Consider the following 16,576-nt stretch of genomic DNA (forward strand, 5'->3'; position numbering starts at 1 on the left):
CCCCCCCTTCCCTGCTATTCATACGACATGGCGCTTTCTGAATATTTCATTTTACCTAAACTAAATGAATTTTTGGGTGAGAAACGGTTTTTCAAAGATCAGGTGGTTGAGGAAGCTGTTAAGAAGTGGCTGAAATAGAGAGGAGGTCTATGAAACTGGCATACAAAAGCTGGTGCCACGACTACAGAAATGTCTTGACTTCGACGGCAATTTCGTTGAAAAATAGTTGCAATAATTTCTTATGAATTTCAAGTAAATAAAAGCTTTTTTTGATCCTATATAAATGTTGTATCCTTACTTTCTGGATGACCGTCGTTTATATCCATTTTACTTTCGTCAAATAAACAAAACGCCATTCCATGTTTTTCAACAAAAAAATACACGTAGACGTCAGTATAGCAACAAAATGTCTCACAAAATAAAACAACACGCTAAAAATGTGGAAGAGGTATATTTTTGTTATGATAGGAGAAAATATAATACGAGAAAGTAGGAGTCGGGTAGTATTTTTTTTATAATTAATTTATATGTTAACATCGATTGATATAATATTATATGTTATTTCTCCCTAAATGAAAGTGACCATGAAACTTTTGTGATGTAATTAAATCACCCTTGCATGTCGGGTAAATATGGACATGAACTAACTCCTAATTTCTAATTCCAAACATCTAAGGGAGGGAAAGTTTGCGGCAGCCACCAACCTTTAGAGGTGCTAATATATATACAGCCTTCCATAACTCCAAACTTGATTAGATCTACCCCAGCATCACAGTCCAAATTATGTATTTGTTATGCAAATACATTTTATCTCAGGAGTTATAACGAGGATAATGTAAAACAAGCACGGAGTGTTAAATTTTTAAAACTAACAGAATTTTTCTATGGAATTTTTTAATGTTTGCGATTTTATTATTATCCAAGCCAAATACGATAAAATGATTCTGAAGTGCTTGTTCGATTTACAGTTATTTATTAAAACTACTGTCTATAATTGTCTACTGATTTTGTCACTAAACGGCGCTATAAAAGTTGACCATTATAATGTAATATACTAATAGTCCAACTGGTTCCGGGAAGTTGTCGTTCTTGTGCGTTTATGTTGTTTACTGTAACATAAATGCTACAGTTTTTCTTCGCAAAAGTTTCACTTCACGAATTTATTATTTTCGGGACTACTGGGACTACGAGTTACTTCATCTGGTGGTTTTTTCGAATTTCTCCAGGAATAAAATTTTAATTAATTACTTTCAAATCACTTGATGAAAGGTATTAGAAATTGGAAGCCGCCAAGGAGTATAATTAATTTCAAGAACTCGATATTATTTTGTATAATATTACAAAATCAGACATTATTTCTTTGTGATTGACGCCTGAAAGCCATAATAAAATAAAGTATTTGTAACAAAATTAATTCTAATTAAAATATTAATAAATACTAACAAATGAAAAGGAGATTGGTATATAAGTAAGTACATTATATACAACCTTTAAAGCTAGTGATAGGCATAGTCAAGATAGTAATAATAATAATAACATTTATATCCGCTGAATGGCCGTTTTTCCTAACAGCAATAATGAAATATAATATATATTTTATCATTTTTTTTATTTAATACGAATATTAGGTAACCGGCCAAAGCAGGACAGTGCTAATTCAAAATACTTCAACGCACTCTTAAAAAGTGATGAATGAACTCTTGAAGCCATAAAAAGTGATGTGAAGTCATGAAAAGTTATGTGAAGTCATGAAAAGTGATGAGAAAACCTAGGTTGCGGGGGTTGGGTATATGGGAGAGTTTTATTTTATCGGTTGTGTGACACGTAGGGCCGTTTTGTTGAAAGTAAACGTTGTCCAGATCAATACTATCTAATTCCGGTCATAAAAAAATCATGAATCATCTTTCGATGGCGCAATCCATTCACCGTAACTGTACGGGACGTGTTTGCCTGCACAAGAAAAGACTGTAAATAATAAGCATCGGCACACATCAGTCCTCAACCTGGGTAATGATTTAAGTAAAACACCGTTAGGTGTTCTATCTAAACCATCATAAAAAAAAGACGATTCGAATCAAAATTCACATTTTAATTACAAGTATTGTACTTGTATACAGAACGTACAAAGGGGTGTAGCTTATAGGTACTTCCTATTTTTTACAGCCAACCCAATTCACAAGAAATAGTTATATGTATTTCAATAAAACTGGAATTTAAAACACAGATAGAAAACTGATACAATCAGAATCCTTTCAGCGATAATTTCAGATTGGAGCACATTGTGCATCATCGCGCCACACGATACAGCAAATGGCGTAGGCGACTGCTGGACCAGTGGCCAGTTCAATTGGTAGCCAGCAGGAATCGGCCAGCCTCTAGGCTTCAGCATCAATGGCCAATTCAGTCGGTAGCCAGGAAGAATTGGCCGGCTTCTAGGTTTTCAGCATCGATGGCTAATTCAGTCGGTAGCCAGGAAGAATTGGCCAGCCTCTAGGTTTTCAGCATCAATGGCTAATTCAGTTGGTAACCAGGAAGAATTGGCCTCCTTCTAGGTTTTCAGCATCAATGGCTAATTCATTCGGTAGCCAGGAAAATTGGCCACCTTTTTTTTCCGGCTTGAATCGCATAGTAACCGAATATTTTGTTGCATTTTTCAAATGGCAAATTTTATAATATTTAATGCAATAATATCATGTTTTCATGATCGATACAGTAACTGTTGCTCCAGCCTCATTTTAAAAAAAGTAAGGTCCAATGACTCCGCCGGACCATAAACAATAGAAAGGCTTTTCAACAATAACTCTTGGGTTTTTTGAGCCCCAGATGCGACAATTTTGCTTGTTGACGAAGCTACCGAGGTGGAAATGGGTCTCATCACTCAAGATGATTTGCATTTGATTCACTCAAGTGAATTGTAATAATTTCTATGCGTTTTTGAAGCATGTTCCATTTTTATTTATGGCGTAGTTTTTACATGACAAATGTCAAAAAATGACAGCTTCAAAAGTAACATCTACCAAAATAGCAGGCTATTCAAAATAACACCTCTTATTGGAAAACCCTGTATTTACTCATTTACCTACGTTGACAAAAAAACACTACATAGTATTTTACCAAAAGCTGAATAGCGTAAATTTCAAACTCCGATTAATTAATTTAGCCAAAACAACCCAAATCACAACGGAGAAATGCTTTGTTCAAATGGATGAACCGTTATTTAATTACACTGCTTCGAATTAACGAGTCCCGTTGTTCTAATGTGGGAAAATCACAAAGCCGAGATTCAATGTCAACCACTTTCACGACCGAAATTCTCATGCAATCAGATAATGTAATTAACTTACTCACTTGAACCTTCCAATAAATTCCATTGAAGCTTAAATTAACGCAATGTTCCCACTGTTAAAAAATACCATCGGAACTTGTGAACTAGATAAAGGGATATGTAATTTATTTCTATTTATTTTTTGAAGAATCATCATCTGATTTTAGTACCGGACTTCAGCCGATGTCTTAATTGACTGAGCATGTAGCGAAGCTCAGTTTTAAGTAGAGTTGTTTCGATAGCTCTTGGAAATGTTATCTAGGGCCGCGAGTTTTGTTGATGACGAAATGAATGGAAAAGGGAACGGAAATGGTACTTCAGTAAGGAAGCCACCAGAATATTGAAAAGTCTTACTTTGTTGATGGTATCCACTTTATTCCCTCGAAGCACAAAAAAACTCCACGGCGAATTGCTTTACTTTGCACGCATCGCGGATTTAAACTTAAATTGAAATTAGAAAATGTACCTAGCGGGCACTATTCGTCTCCTTCTGACATAAAAGGACCGGACGGATGGGGAAGGTAAGTATGGATTAAATTAAAATTTTAAAAATAATAATCGGCTATATTCTCAAACAAGAGCGCATTGTATTTCTGTAAATTTGTTTGTGCGTTCCATGTCCGGTCAATCCTCAATACGGTAGCCGTTTATTTAGTTCCTTTTTACTCCTCTGTCTACTGTTCCGGAACTACTTTTTACAACGCTTTTCAATTTATGGAACAAAGTTTTGTCTTTCCTTTAGACGTTGAATGATGAATTTTTGAAAGGGCCATAGCTCGTGATTGAATTACCAATTACAGCGTTGTCTTATAAAAACTCGGCCAATTGCTTTTTGCTGATTCAGCAAACAGATTACTGATTTTTTTATGTTTTTCGCCTTCGAAGGCATTTTAAAACGGTGATAAAGCAAGTGATATCTGATCATATTGTTCCTTGAATCTAAAGATATGTACCTAGTACCTACCTACTTTAGAAAATGCAAGATTTTTATATTTTTAGTTGTAAAAAATAAGCATGTTAACTTCCAAAGTTAGCATCACGTTAAAAAATATAATATTTGGGATGTATCAAAAAAACATAAACACTTCATGGCACGTCTATGACCAGAGATAGTAATGTAAATTTTCCAAGACAATTATTGTTAAAAAGTAAACAAACAATATTATCTCGCCAAAAGCTTAAGAGTAATTATGAGAATAAAAATACTATCTTCAGGTAGGCTCAATTGATAACAACCGTAGACTAACTAGCCAATCTCAACATAAACAAATTAGATATTCGTTACGCGTGGAGGCAAACGTTTAGTCCCTGCGGTGCGCGTGCGTAAATTCTCGTACACATCATAAAAATTAGTGAGACCCACCAAGGAGTTCTAATATGGATAATATAATGGATTGCCTAATTCTTGTGATAAGTCTATTCTAAATATGTAACGCAAAACGTCTGCATCTGCAAACAAGTAAGAATTTCGAATGGAGAGCTATGCCGTCATGTAATTCGCTCTGCAATTTAAATCAAAATCGGTGTGCGAAAGAAGTTTAATAATAATAATACTAAATAAAATAAAATAGTATTAACAAATCAAAATGAAAAATGAAATATAACAAGACACAGAAAATTTAAATATTTTTTACAGTTGTCTTGTTTTGTTTGATGTATCGTTCAGATTTTTTTATTTATAAGGTATATAACATTCAATAAGTTAGAGATAAATTTAAAAAAACTTTCGTGAATATTTATATAGATTTTTTTTTAAAGTCGATATGTATCCCATATAAATAAAAATTGGATACGTTTATCCATTACACTATCGAGGCTACAGACCAATTCATTAGAACTTTGTAATAATTTAAAAAAGTAGATGCAAAAATATTGGAAAATTAGTTACAAGATGATATTATTAATTCTGAATTTGAAATATTGGATTAAATGAGATTTCGGGAAATATTTTTGGTTTTGTTATATGTATAACTAGCTGATGGGTACCCGGCGTTGCTAGTTTCTAAACTTTCAAAAAATAATATATCCATGTGTTATATACATATTTAAATCTTCCGGAAGAAAATCTGTAAACCCTATCAAACTCCGTCGCAGAGTTTAGAAGAACTAAGCGCACACACAGCCAGACGCGGATAGTGACTTTTTTTAATACTATTAAGAGATGCCAATGTATTGTCACGATTACGAATTTACTAAAAGTTTATCAGAAAATATATAATCCCGTTTTTTGTTCATTATGATCTGGGATGTTCTGGTATGTTGAAAAATGTTCCAGACTATTCCTGAACATTCCACAACATTTCGAAATATTCTGGGATGTTCTGGAATGTTGTGGAATATTCTCGAATGTTCTGGACTGTTCTAGGAATTTCTAAAGGACAAAACTTCCAGCCCTTATACCTTCAAAAGAACGTCCTTCAGGTAAAAACGGAAACCTTCTTGATGGATATGGGATAGAGAGCTACCACACCATATAACTCCCTTGATCATATCGGGACTCATTTCTGAGTGCGGCAAGCACATTGTCCACTTACTTTTATAATATATATTATATATTGATGACGTTTATTAGCCAGATATTTCTAAAATATCTAAGACCCAGATATGAAAAATATCAAAAAAGGAGGTTGCGCAACACGGCTTAATAACCAAAAAATAAATCACTACTCTACGAACCATTTAAATTAATATTTGTACCCACATTATATATAACGTAGTGTTGTTCCATTTTACCTGGTTATTTAAAAAATAATTATTACCTTTGGAACCATCTAAAACCGAAAAATGATAATTAAATCTACTGTGAACTATGTAATAAATAATGAGCGGTGTATCTACTATAATGTCTGTCTCGGCATGGAAATTCCTTCCAGTGAGACATTTATGGCATATAGCATTGTTACGAACACATAGTGTTATCAAGATAAACGTTTTTGACTACTCTCCAGGGAAAAAATAATATTTATGCGAGTATGTAGGATGTAGGCACTTTGTAATGCATAATTATTGTGTTGTCGCTCTCTACCAGCCAGGGCCGAGTGATATTAACCAAAGGCTGTCAATAATTATTATTATTGGTGTAGGGAAAAACTGATGATAACCAAAAGGCAATTATAATGCCAACACATGAATAAATAATATTGTTTGACAACTCAGACATGTCAAACCAAATTATGTTTGTTGGAGCGATCATTTTCCACTGCTTATATGTAATAATTAGTAATTAGCATCAGGGAATACTAATGATTGAATTGAGCAATGAAGGTCCGGAAATACTGTATAAATAAGGCTAAGCGGAATTAGTATAGCGTCATCACTTCAATTATGATATTTCTATAGAACTGACTTTGCATTGAAATGCTTTGAGTGAGTTGCCGATAAATCTCGATGCTAATGGATTTCCGTTTAGACGGAAGAAATACAATTTGGCATTGTTTGCGGTTCATCTGACGTTTTTTTGTTTGTTTGATTGTATAGTTGATTTGCATTTCTTTATTATGTTGATTAGGTTAGATCCGTTAAGAAATTAAAAAATATATATATATATATACATTTGTGTGCTGACGTACATGGCATATACGTCAGCACAACTATATTTAAAACGTTAAATATATTGTCCACAAATGAACTTAGCACCTAATACAAAATTTTAGGCATTTGTATTTGTAGAAAATTGACACTTCCTTAGAGAAATAAGAGTTATTAAAAAGTAGTATATAATTTTTATCAGTGCTCATGTGTACGCTCAGATTTAAAAAAACTGATAAACTTAAGATATAAATCTGAATTATACTTGAAGTTTTGTTCCATTTTTATGCCGTTCCATATAATAAGCAAAAAATAAATGGCGATTGAACATTGGTGGATAAAAATACGTGCATACTGAATAAAACATATTAATGATACTCTCTGCACTCTGCAAAAATCTCTGCAAACTATCCGTACTATGGCGTAACTACGCCCACTTACGTAAAATTATGGATCCGTGTAGGTACTTAAGCCAAGCACTGATACGTTAGGAAATTTATGTAGTATAAAAACGGTTAACGATAGGTTGATCGGGGCTCAAAACCCTGAAAGTAATTGATTGGATATTATATGACTTATTCTTCTTCTGGCGCATTCTTTTATTGGAGGTTGGCTGTCATCAGATCATCCACCCTGCATAACCTCTGAATAATTGAACTCGTACCAGTCATGGAAAAAAATTACATTCCGCCGACAGATCCGTTGTCTCTCTTTCCGGCGTAAACCACACATGAAACCGAGGTAGCGATTGCAACAGAACTCTCAACGGCAGCATAAAAGTATAACTATTATTATAAATTGTTTTAATCAAAAATTTTCAAGATGCTAGGTTTTCTAGAATAAATAAAGTTATCAAAAGTGCTAAGCCTCTAGAAATGTTCTGAAGTCCACAGGAGTATGCATAAAAAATGGAATACTCAATATAAGGTATACTTGGATTTCGTAGAAAGTATACCGAATAAACTTACGAAATATTTGTAGCGATGCCACCAGAATATTCGGGAAATTTTGCCCGTGCAAATCGAATCGTAGCTAGAAAGAACTCTCTAGTACTCTCGTACGCCTGAAGATTCTCGATGCACTAGGCGTACTTTGTGTTTAGGCAGATAGAGAATTAGTTGACAACAAGCAATGGCAAAGCAAATACACATCTAAAGAACGCGGAATTACTATTACTGCTTATTTGAACAATTTCCGGACGGTTGTTTTAACGCAGGTGAGGTAAAAGTAATATCGTAATATAAATTGGCTGTCATTTTGCTAGAAAAAAAATTGGGCGCTGTTTTCACGGAAAGTTTATTTGTAGGTTTGCACGAGACGCTCATCCAAATGCTTAATTATTCACGCACATGGTGCAGGACGGCGAGGAAAACGACGACGATATTTACGCTGCGTTAAAACGACAGATCTGAAATTGGTCAAATAAGCAGTAACAATAATTTCGCGTTCTTCAGATGTGTATCGCTCTATTGCTTATTGAAAACTAATTCTATATTTGTCTTAAACATAAATTTCAAAGCCTAATGACATTTGACGCTATTTGCAAAAATTATGGCACATTCACATAATGACATTACTTTTGCCCCACCTTGTATATGTATTTAAATATAAACGGAAAGTTACATAGGATGCCAGTGGCAGATCAATATACGCGTATTACCTGAAATTCATAACCAAACTTAATGCATTAATTATGTAGTTAATTAATATACACACATGTAAGTAGGTACCTACTCAGTGGTATTAATCCGTATTGGGTACCTGCTCACCACAAATATTCGCCGAATACAGCTGATAAAACGAAATTTATTTTGTATTTTATGGGACTTGCTATAATACCGCGAACTCTTTACGGACTTATTAAATTCCCAAGTACGAGTGTAATGAGTTTTTTCGTATGTCGGGAAGTTCGTATTTATGTATTTAGATTACTCTTAGCATTGAGATGGAATATAAATTCAAGAATTATTAATATGTGTGATATATATATATAATTTTTTTCGTATTGACGTAAAAATCTTACGAGGGAAATTCTTGCTAAATTGGTATTCAGCCGGTCTTTTAATTAATAAACTCTACCATACTTGGCTTTATTAAAAGTTTTTCGTCGCCTAAAACTGAAACTGGTGTCATTTTATTATTTTTTTTGGTTTCGACCTTTGCGGTAACGCTAACAGTTTTACTTTGATATTTCGGCTTCTTTTCAGTGCACGATTTGTATTAAAACTTTTTCTTGGAAAGAAAGGTACGAGGAAGTTTTGTAAATTTCTCTCCCTTACATTCACTTAAAATTTATGTTAAGGAAATCGCATGAAGTGATGTGGATTATTTGTTTGAAACACACACACGTAGAAGACACTAAATAGTGTAAATCCACTGAATTTATAGTTCTTAAATGAATTATCAAATTGTATTTATCATTACTATATCTTATAATCCAACAATCAATTTCAAAAATCCAATTTAAAAGATGTAAAATACGAATAAGATATAATATATAATAGATAAATAATAAACGGAAAGAAAAGGATAGGAAAAAAAGGTATAAGAGAATAAAAATATAAATTTAGGAAGCGGGTTTGTGTACCGCCGCCCCGGGAACTATTTATTGGATAACCAACATATCTGCCATAGGTCACCCCAAGTGATTCGCTAATTTTGGTGATTTAGCAGGTGTGCCCAGGTTCATCGGCTGAGGTGTGTTCAAGATGCGCCTGCCCACCAGATGCGCGGCGTGCCAGATCGGGAGAGGCTGGTTTGAGGAGACCCTTTGATCTCTCCAACTGGTATCTCAACACTTCGCCTTCCGCCATAGTGGGGGAGGGGTAGATTCATAAGTTCGTTACTTCTGGACACACTGATCCCTAGATTCCTACTTCCTCTCCTTCATTTCCTTAAAAAAGACCCTCCACACAGCATCTCCAAAGAACACACAAGCCCTGAAAGAAATTATTTTCGAAATGGCCTACAATGTGGGGTTAATGAAAAAATAAATTAAAAAAATACCTAAATACCAAGACACTTCGGAATAACAATTAAAGTAAAAACTTATTGTTTTATTTGTAATTTTAATAAAACTCTTCTTACTTTTAAACATTCTTTTCAGTTTTCTAAAATCGAAGCAACTAAGATTATCCAAAATCTGCCATTACAATTTACATCTTGTATAATATAGTTGCCCAACGCCTTTGTGATTAATAATAATAAATATTAACAAATGCCAAGTTATGAGGTTCCACAAAATCACCCAATAATGTATAATTATTCATTGTGTAATGTTGACTTAATGTCTGTGATCGAAATACTTGACCTAAGGCATAATGTTTGATCAGAAACTCTGCTTTGTATCTCACATAACTTCTATCGCTAACAGAGCTATGTAAATGTTAGGTTTCATAGTAAGAATTTCCAAGGATTTTGAAAATATCAACACATTAAAAATTCTGTTCACATCTCTCGTTACAAGTATTCTAGAATACAAATGTACAATTTGGTCACCTGTCTTTAATAATCATATTAATACCATTGAAAGAGTCCAACGCAAATTTTTGAGGTGTTTTAATTTTAGGCTTGGAATTCCTTTAGAAACAATAGATTATGATTTCTTATTATATTCATTGAAATTGCTTAAGTTAAGTGATAGAAGAAAAATTTTTGATCTTATATTTTTATACAAAATTATCAGTTGGATAGCCCTGACATATTAATGTTGATTCAATTTCATGTACCTACTATTAGTTCAAGGTCCTCTTGTATGTATTATTGTGACAATTATACCACAATCTCAGGATATAACTTAGTTATAAATAGATTGTACACACTTGGGAACTTTTATGCTAAAATCGCAGATGCTTTTAATATTTCCCTTGTAAAGTATAAAGCTGCACTAATAACACATTTTAATGCCACTTATTTTAATGAGGTCACTAAATAACAGGCTATTTTCATTGCTTCTTTCTTGACTGTTATTTTTTAACTAAATTTAATTCTTTAATTTTTCTCATCAAAATTTAATACTACACTATGTATATGTAAAAAAAAAATAAAAACCTTGTATGTAAATGGCACTTGTGCCGTAAATTCTCAATAAATAAATTATATAATATTTATATTTATGTATTTAGTGTACATAAATTTTTAAAGGGCCATATTAGCGAATTCGGGTGCGATCCTGGCCTAAAAAGATTTTGTCTACTAAAGTCACCCGGTGTGTAAGCGTCTAATCTCAGACATTATTATAGGGGTCTACTGAGATCGATTTAGCAAGAAAATTCGTCGAAACGGGCCAACTTAAAAGGTTTTTACTGTAGCCTCGGAACGAGGACGGGAACTTTCCTTCAAAATGAGGATTCACGTTTTTTTAAACACTAAAGACGTCTTTGATTTCGACGGCTACTTAAAAAATTCTCTCAGAAATTCTTTAAATGTTTGTAAGTCTAGTAATATAAGTATCTTTAATTTATAAAGTGGAATATCTATTGGCACGTGCCACTAAAAAATGGTGAAAATTTATAATTCATCTATTTTCAGCTTAAAACTTCCACTATGAGCAAAAGAGCAAAAAATAAACCCAATTTTCAGAAAGAGTTGAAATATGTCTCTCTGTTCATTACGGTTTTTTTAATTGGTTGAGTTCCATTTTTACTTGACAGTTTAGTAACCAAAAAAATTGTCACATTAATCTTTTCACATTTCTCATATTGTTTCGATAGTTCTTGGAAATAACCGGATATATTTCCGGCCGTGAATTTCTTCCTTAAATATTGTACAGCGAAAAGGAAACGAATGGGATCTATCAGAGGATGCCACCAGAAAAATGAAAGTCCTACCTTGGTTATGGTGTCCTCGATGTTCCTCTTCTGGCTAGCACGTAAAGAAACTCCACGATGAAATTGCAATTCGGAGTGCAACCTTACAGAGGCGGTTTAGAAACTGTACTGGCAAACTTTTCGTCTCCTGGTGACAGGGTTACAAGGACGGGAAGGTAGAAAATAATTGTTGAAAATATCTATCGGTATATATGCCCGATCATATATATTCCATAAGATTTTTAAAGAAAACTGCGTTACGATAAACTTCCATAGAAATGTTTAAAGGATATATATAGAAATATTCCCTTGGGTGTTAACATCATAACAATTAGTAAAATTGTGGGTGAATGTCAACATGAGAAAATAATTTTCCTCAATTTCAACAAAATGCCACCGCGGTACGCCACAGAACGTAATATTTTAACTATGCACATTTGTGAACACAAATCTTTTGTTTTTGTTAGCGTTCATTATGTAGAATTCCGACTTATTTTTAATACCTCTAAAAAACATACTGTGGAAGGTATATTAATTAATTTTTTGTTTAATTAGCTGTTTTCATTTTATGAAGAGTGTTATCTTTAAAAAAATAGGTGTTAAATTTCTCCATGAAAAATACTAACATAAATCTCAGGAGATTATGACTCCCTTGAAAAATGAGTCAAGATCGTATAAAATGGCTACACCCTACAAGTAATGTATTACACCTATATATTTGATGTCATTTTCTTTATCCCAGACACTACAGAATCTTCCACTGTCGCATTTCGAAAGAATGATAAAAACATGAATATCGAAATATAATATTGTTACGTATAAATATTCATGCGAATCTAAATATTGTTTATCACGTGTAAGGTAATAAATAATCAGTAGGTACCTACTAAGAATTCTTACTTCTACGGGGATATTTTTTTGGTTGGTAGCGCCGGGCAGCTGAAGTGGGTAGGGCGGAGAAAGGCAAGATGGCGGGGGACGTAAATTTGTTGGTCTAATGGCCAGAGTTTTTGGGGGTTTTTTCTTGAATTTTAACACGTGACCTCCGGATTCGTAGCCCATGATCGTAACCATTCAACCACTCAAGCCGTCAACTTTCTTTTAAATGTAAAATTGACGGCCGGCATAGTCCAGTGGTAACGCATTGGACTGCCATTCCGAAGGTCGCGGGTTCGAACCCGGCGTGCGCAAATAAATTTTATTTGATTAATTTGTGTTATTTCACAATTAATTAATTAAAATAATTAATTAAAATAATATATAGTATATTTGCGGCACGTTCCAGAGTGGAAGATACTACCAGTATCGCCCTGGTGTAAGACCACCATTCAGAATTGAAACATTGCTCCAAATGGCTTTAGCCGTGTTTAGTGACTAGATCTGAATAGCCAGGTACTTCCCCACCTTCCTCTTTCTCTTCCCCACTTACCTTCAGCCTCACAACATTCCCCAATTGGGGATGCCATAGTCTCACTGGCTCCAGACGGGAGCAGTTGGGACTCTTGTGAGGTATTAACTATAAAAAAAAAATATAAAAAAAAAAAATACCGCACAAGAACCCCAACTGCTCCCAACCGTCTGGAGCCAATAAGACTATGCCATCCTCGATTGGGGTATGGTGTGAGGCTGAAGGTAGTGGGGAGGGGAAGGAGATGAGGAAAAGGAAGGTGGCAAGTATTTGGCTATTCAGATAAGATCGCCAAACACGACAAAAACTATTTAAAAGCACGGTGTCAATTCTTAATGGTGGTCTTACATCAAGGCGATACTGAAATTATCTTCCACTCTGGAACGTGTCGCAAGATATTTAAATGAATGACTGCCTTAATATATAACCAATCTATCTAAGACACCATCTCGCCGTAGACACAGAGGATAGAAGGCCACACAACATTGTCTTAGAAACACTAATTCTATCATTGCTGTTCACTTCGACTTACTTTTCCATCCACTTTAAATATTATCTTTTGAACACCATACATTTATTTTTCTCCATCGTGCTTAAGCCATCTTATCGACCTGTTATTGATTGTCGTACTTGGACCAACAATCAAATCCAATACTACTTGCATTTAAAGTTATTCAGTCTACTTTTGTATGGCAATATCACATTTATAAGAACAGTGGAATATCATATTCAGCAAACACAAAAAATGACTTATCGAAAAACTTATCATAAAATATTTATTTATGGAGAAAATTGCCTTATTGAATAAATTTCGTTCGAATTCAAAAGCCAAGAAAACGCCTTTTGAGCACGTTCTTCCGGAAGACTTCATCGTCCGTAAATATGTCTCCGAATAATTTACATAATAATCAAATACAGCTTCGTTGTGAATATTAAATTAATATCACATTGTAGGCACCGCATCTGTATTGACACAGTTCTTAATAATCATATTTTTTGTTACGCCTAGTTCTGTTGAAATATAATAATTATGTTAATGAAAACGGAGACATTATACTCGTGCATGGTTGAGAGGATGTTTAAAAATGATGGTACCTATGCAAATTTCAGACTTTGTTCAAAAGACATTTATCAAAAAATGTAACCGTTCTAGACATCACTAATTTATTTATTTATGTTTGGGTTTAAATGAGTACATAGTTAACCGTGTCCTAATACAATCCTTAAGTATATATTAAGTATATTAAGTATATACGTATTTAAAAAAATGTTAAGTTATTCACAGGTTTTTGTAATTTAAATTTAAATCAGCGTAAAATGTTTTCTTCTTGTTTAATTTCCTCTGGTAAATCGTCAATTGCTTGCATTGCTCTGTATTACAATGATTTTTGAGTCTGAGTTTTTTTTCTGAAGAATCAATTATTTTTTTCGTCGTTTCATGTGTGTCTCATGTGTTCCCATAGGTTATCAATTTTTCTCTGAAATTCAATTGATGTATGGCCGTTAATTAAAGTATTGAAGTAATTTATTTGTTAAAAAGATAAGATATTTAACTCCTTCAACATTTCCTAGACTTTCTTGTGAGGCTGAAAATAATGGAAGGGGAAAGAGACTTGAATAGATTGGGAAGCTCTTATTATTGGATAATTTGTATAGCGCCGCTTTTGTGAGATATCACCTCAGGGGCGCTTTACAGTTGATGCAGGTATTACAGAAAATATAAATATTACAAAAATAGAGTGAAGTTAAGTTAAGTAAAATGAAGTAAAGGAACAGGTGACACGAAGATAGAAGATGGAGACTCTGCAGCAAGAATCCCAGGTGGTGAAGAAACTGGTCCAGCTGCTGCAGCGAAAGAGTCCACCGCGTCCACCAACAGTGCCAGCACGAGGTTCGTCATCCGTCCAGGTATGTGTCTGCTGCTAATAAAGCGCTGATACACTTGATCAATAAACACTGCTAAAGCTATTTTAAGCAATGCTTCTAAATGGCGATCTTTTACCAGTGCGATACTGAGAGTATATACCACATACACAACAACATTATAATCTAAGCTGCAAATTATGACACACTAAAATAAATATGCAAGCGCAGATTTTTTTAGAAAAACGCTGTAGCTCTGTTTACTCAAAATATTACAATATTTTAATTTAAAGTTAGTTACTAGGCTATCAGAAAACCCACCAAGTAAATTTTTACCTGCACATTGTACCTTCTGTTTGTAACGTAACCTCACGACGTTAAAACATAGCAATACAATTACATTCGAAGTCAAAAGAGACGTAGCATCGTTGTAAGGGAAAAATTTTATTGTTTCGGAAGCGTACATTTTTTGGCTCGGGTCTTCAAACTGAACGCATAGTTTGAAGAAACGTTAAAAGATGTTATCTTCGGTCACGTGAAAACGTTCCCTGCTGTGTATTGTATGTGTCCAATTTTTCACACATATTCGTTTCTGCAACCGGAAGAATGAACGTCTATGTAAATTAACGTTCTTAGCGCTGAAAATCTCACACTCGCTCGCGGTCGTTTCAGCAGAGGTGACGTCTATTTTGCGGTGTGTCGAATTACGTATACTAAGCACTCGTTGAAAAACAAAATATTAATTTGCATCACTAAAAGAAAATAGTATTACAGTGAATTTAGTGACAGTGGGTGACTTTTGATTTTTTTTTAGTTTTGCCTTAAATCTAATCATCGTTTTTTTAGCTTTTCATTAAAGTTCAGTATAATTTGTTTTCAGTATAACACTGTTTGTTTTACATAATTTTTAATGATTATAATAATAGCAACCTGGTTTCATATGAATCTGAGCTTTGAATGAAGCTTAGAGAAAAAAAAACTTTGTTGCATTTTATTTCTGTTCTCATTAAAAATGTGTTTGCCTTCTACGAATAAAATTATTTTCAGTTTATTTTACAATGTTACAAATTTGTTTACAAATTATTAGAAAAAAATCGAAAAAAAATTATAAAACAAATAATTTAAATATTTTTTCAAAATAAAAGTGAATATACCAATGTGTATGGTCTATTATATTTTCTTCTACACTCAGAAATTCACTTTGTGGCGTCTTCTTGATTTAATCAAAATAAATCTCTTTGAACCTTGCAAATAAACGTGTTCAATTTTGCACGACTGATAAACATCCAATTACCTTGCATTAATCTATTAATTGTTTATTAAGAACGTGGTTGGTGTACCCCACCATTTAATTAAAATAATCGATATGTTTCTAAACTAATGGTTTCTTCGTCAGGACAAATATAATATTAGAACTAATTCAATATGGAGAATAATTTAATGAAAATAGATGAATTTCATTATTTATTTAAATATTAAAAAAAAAGACAAACATTCGCGGATTTCGAATAACCTATCAATATTTTAAAATCTCCTACTACTATTTTTAGATAATTTTCATTTTGTTGGTTACGTTGGTTAGGTGCCTTACCAAAAAAAGTTTAATTTTTTTTTTCATTTTGGGGGTGCTGGACTTTGCAGCGC

General features: G+C 33.4%; 1 protein-coding gene across 4 annotated transcripts in view; it reads left to right on the forward strand.

Moving 5' to 3' along the window:
* Positions 1 to 16,576, forward strand: part of LOC149415292 (neuroglobin-like) — a 238,661-nt gene that overhangs the window by 60,292 nt on the left and 161,793 nt on the right. Inside the window, exon 1 of one of the 4 annotated variants that reach the window (XM_089642265.1) lies at positions 15,597 to 15,720. The exons of 1 other annotated variant lie outside the window; for it this stretch is intronic. The gene's annotated coding sequence lies outside the window, so the exon portion shown is untranslated. Of the gene's footprint in view, positions 1 to 15,596; positions 15,791 to 16,576 lie in introns of those variants that run through there. 2 more of the 4 variants (XM_089642266.1, XM_089642264.1) reach the window with 2 other exon arrangements.

Source organism: Hesperophylax consimilis, chromosome 18, assembly GCF_061612785.1.
Source record: "Hesperophylax consimilis isolate HC1 chromosome 18, BYU_Hcon_1.0, whole genome shotgun sequence".
NCBI classification, from domain to species: domain Eukaryota; kingdom Metazoa; phylum Arthropoda; class Insecta; order Trichoptera; family Limnephilidae; genus Hesperophylax; species Hesperophylax consimilis.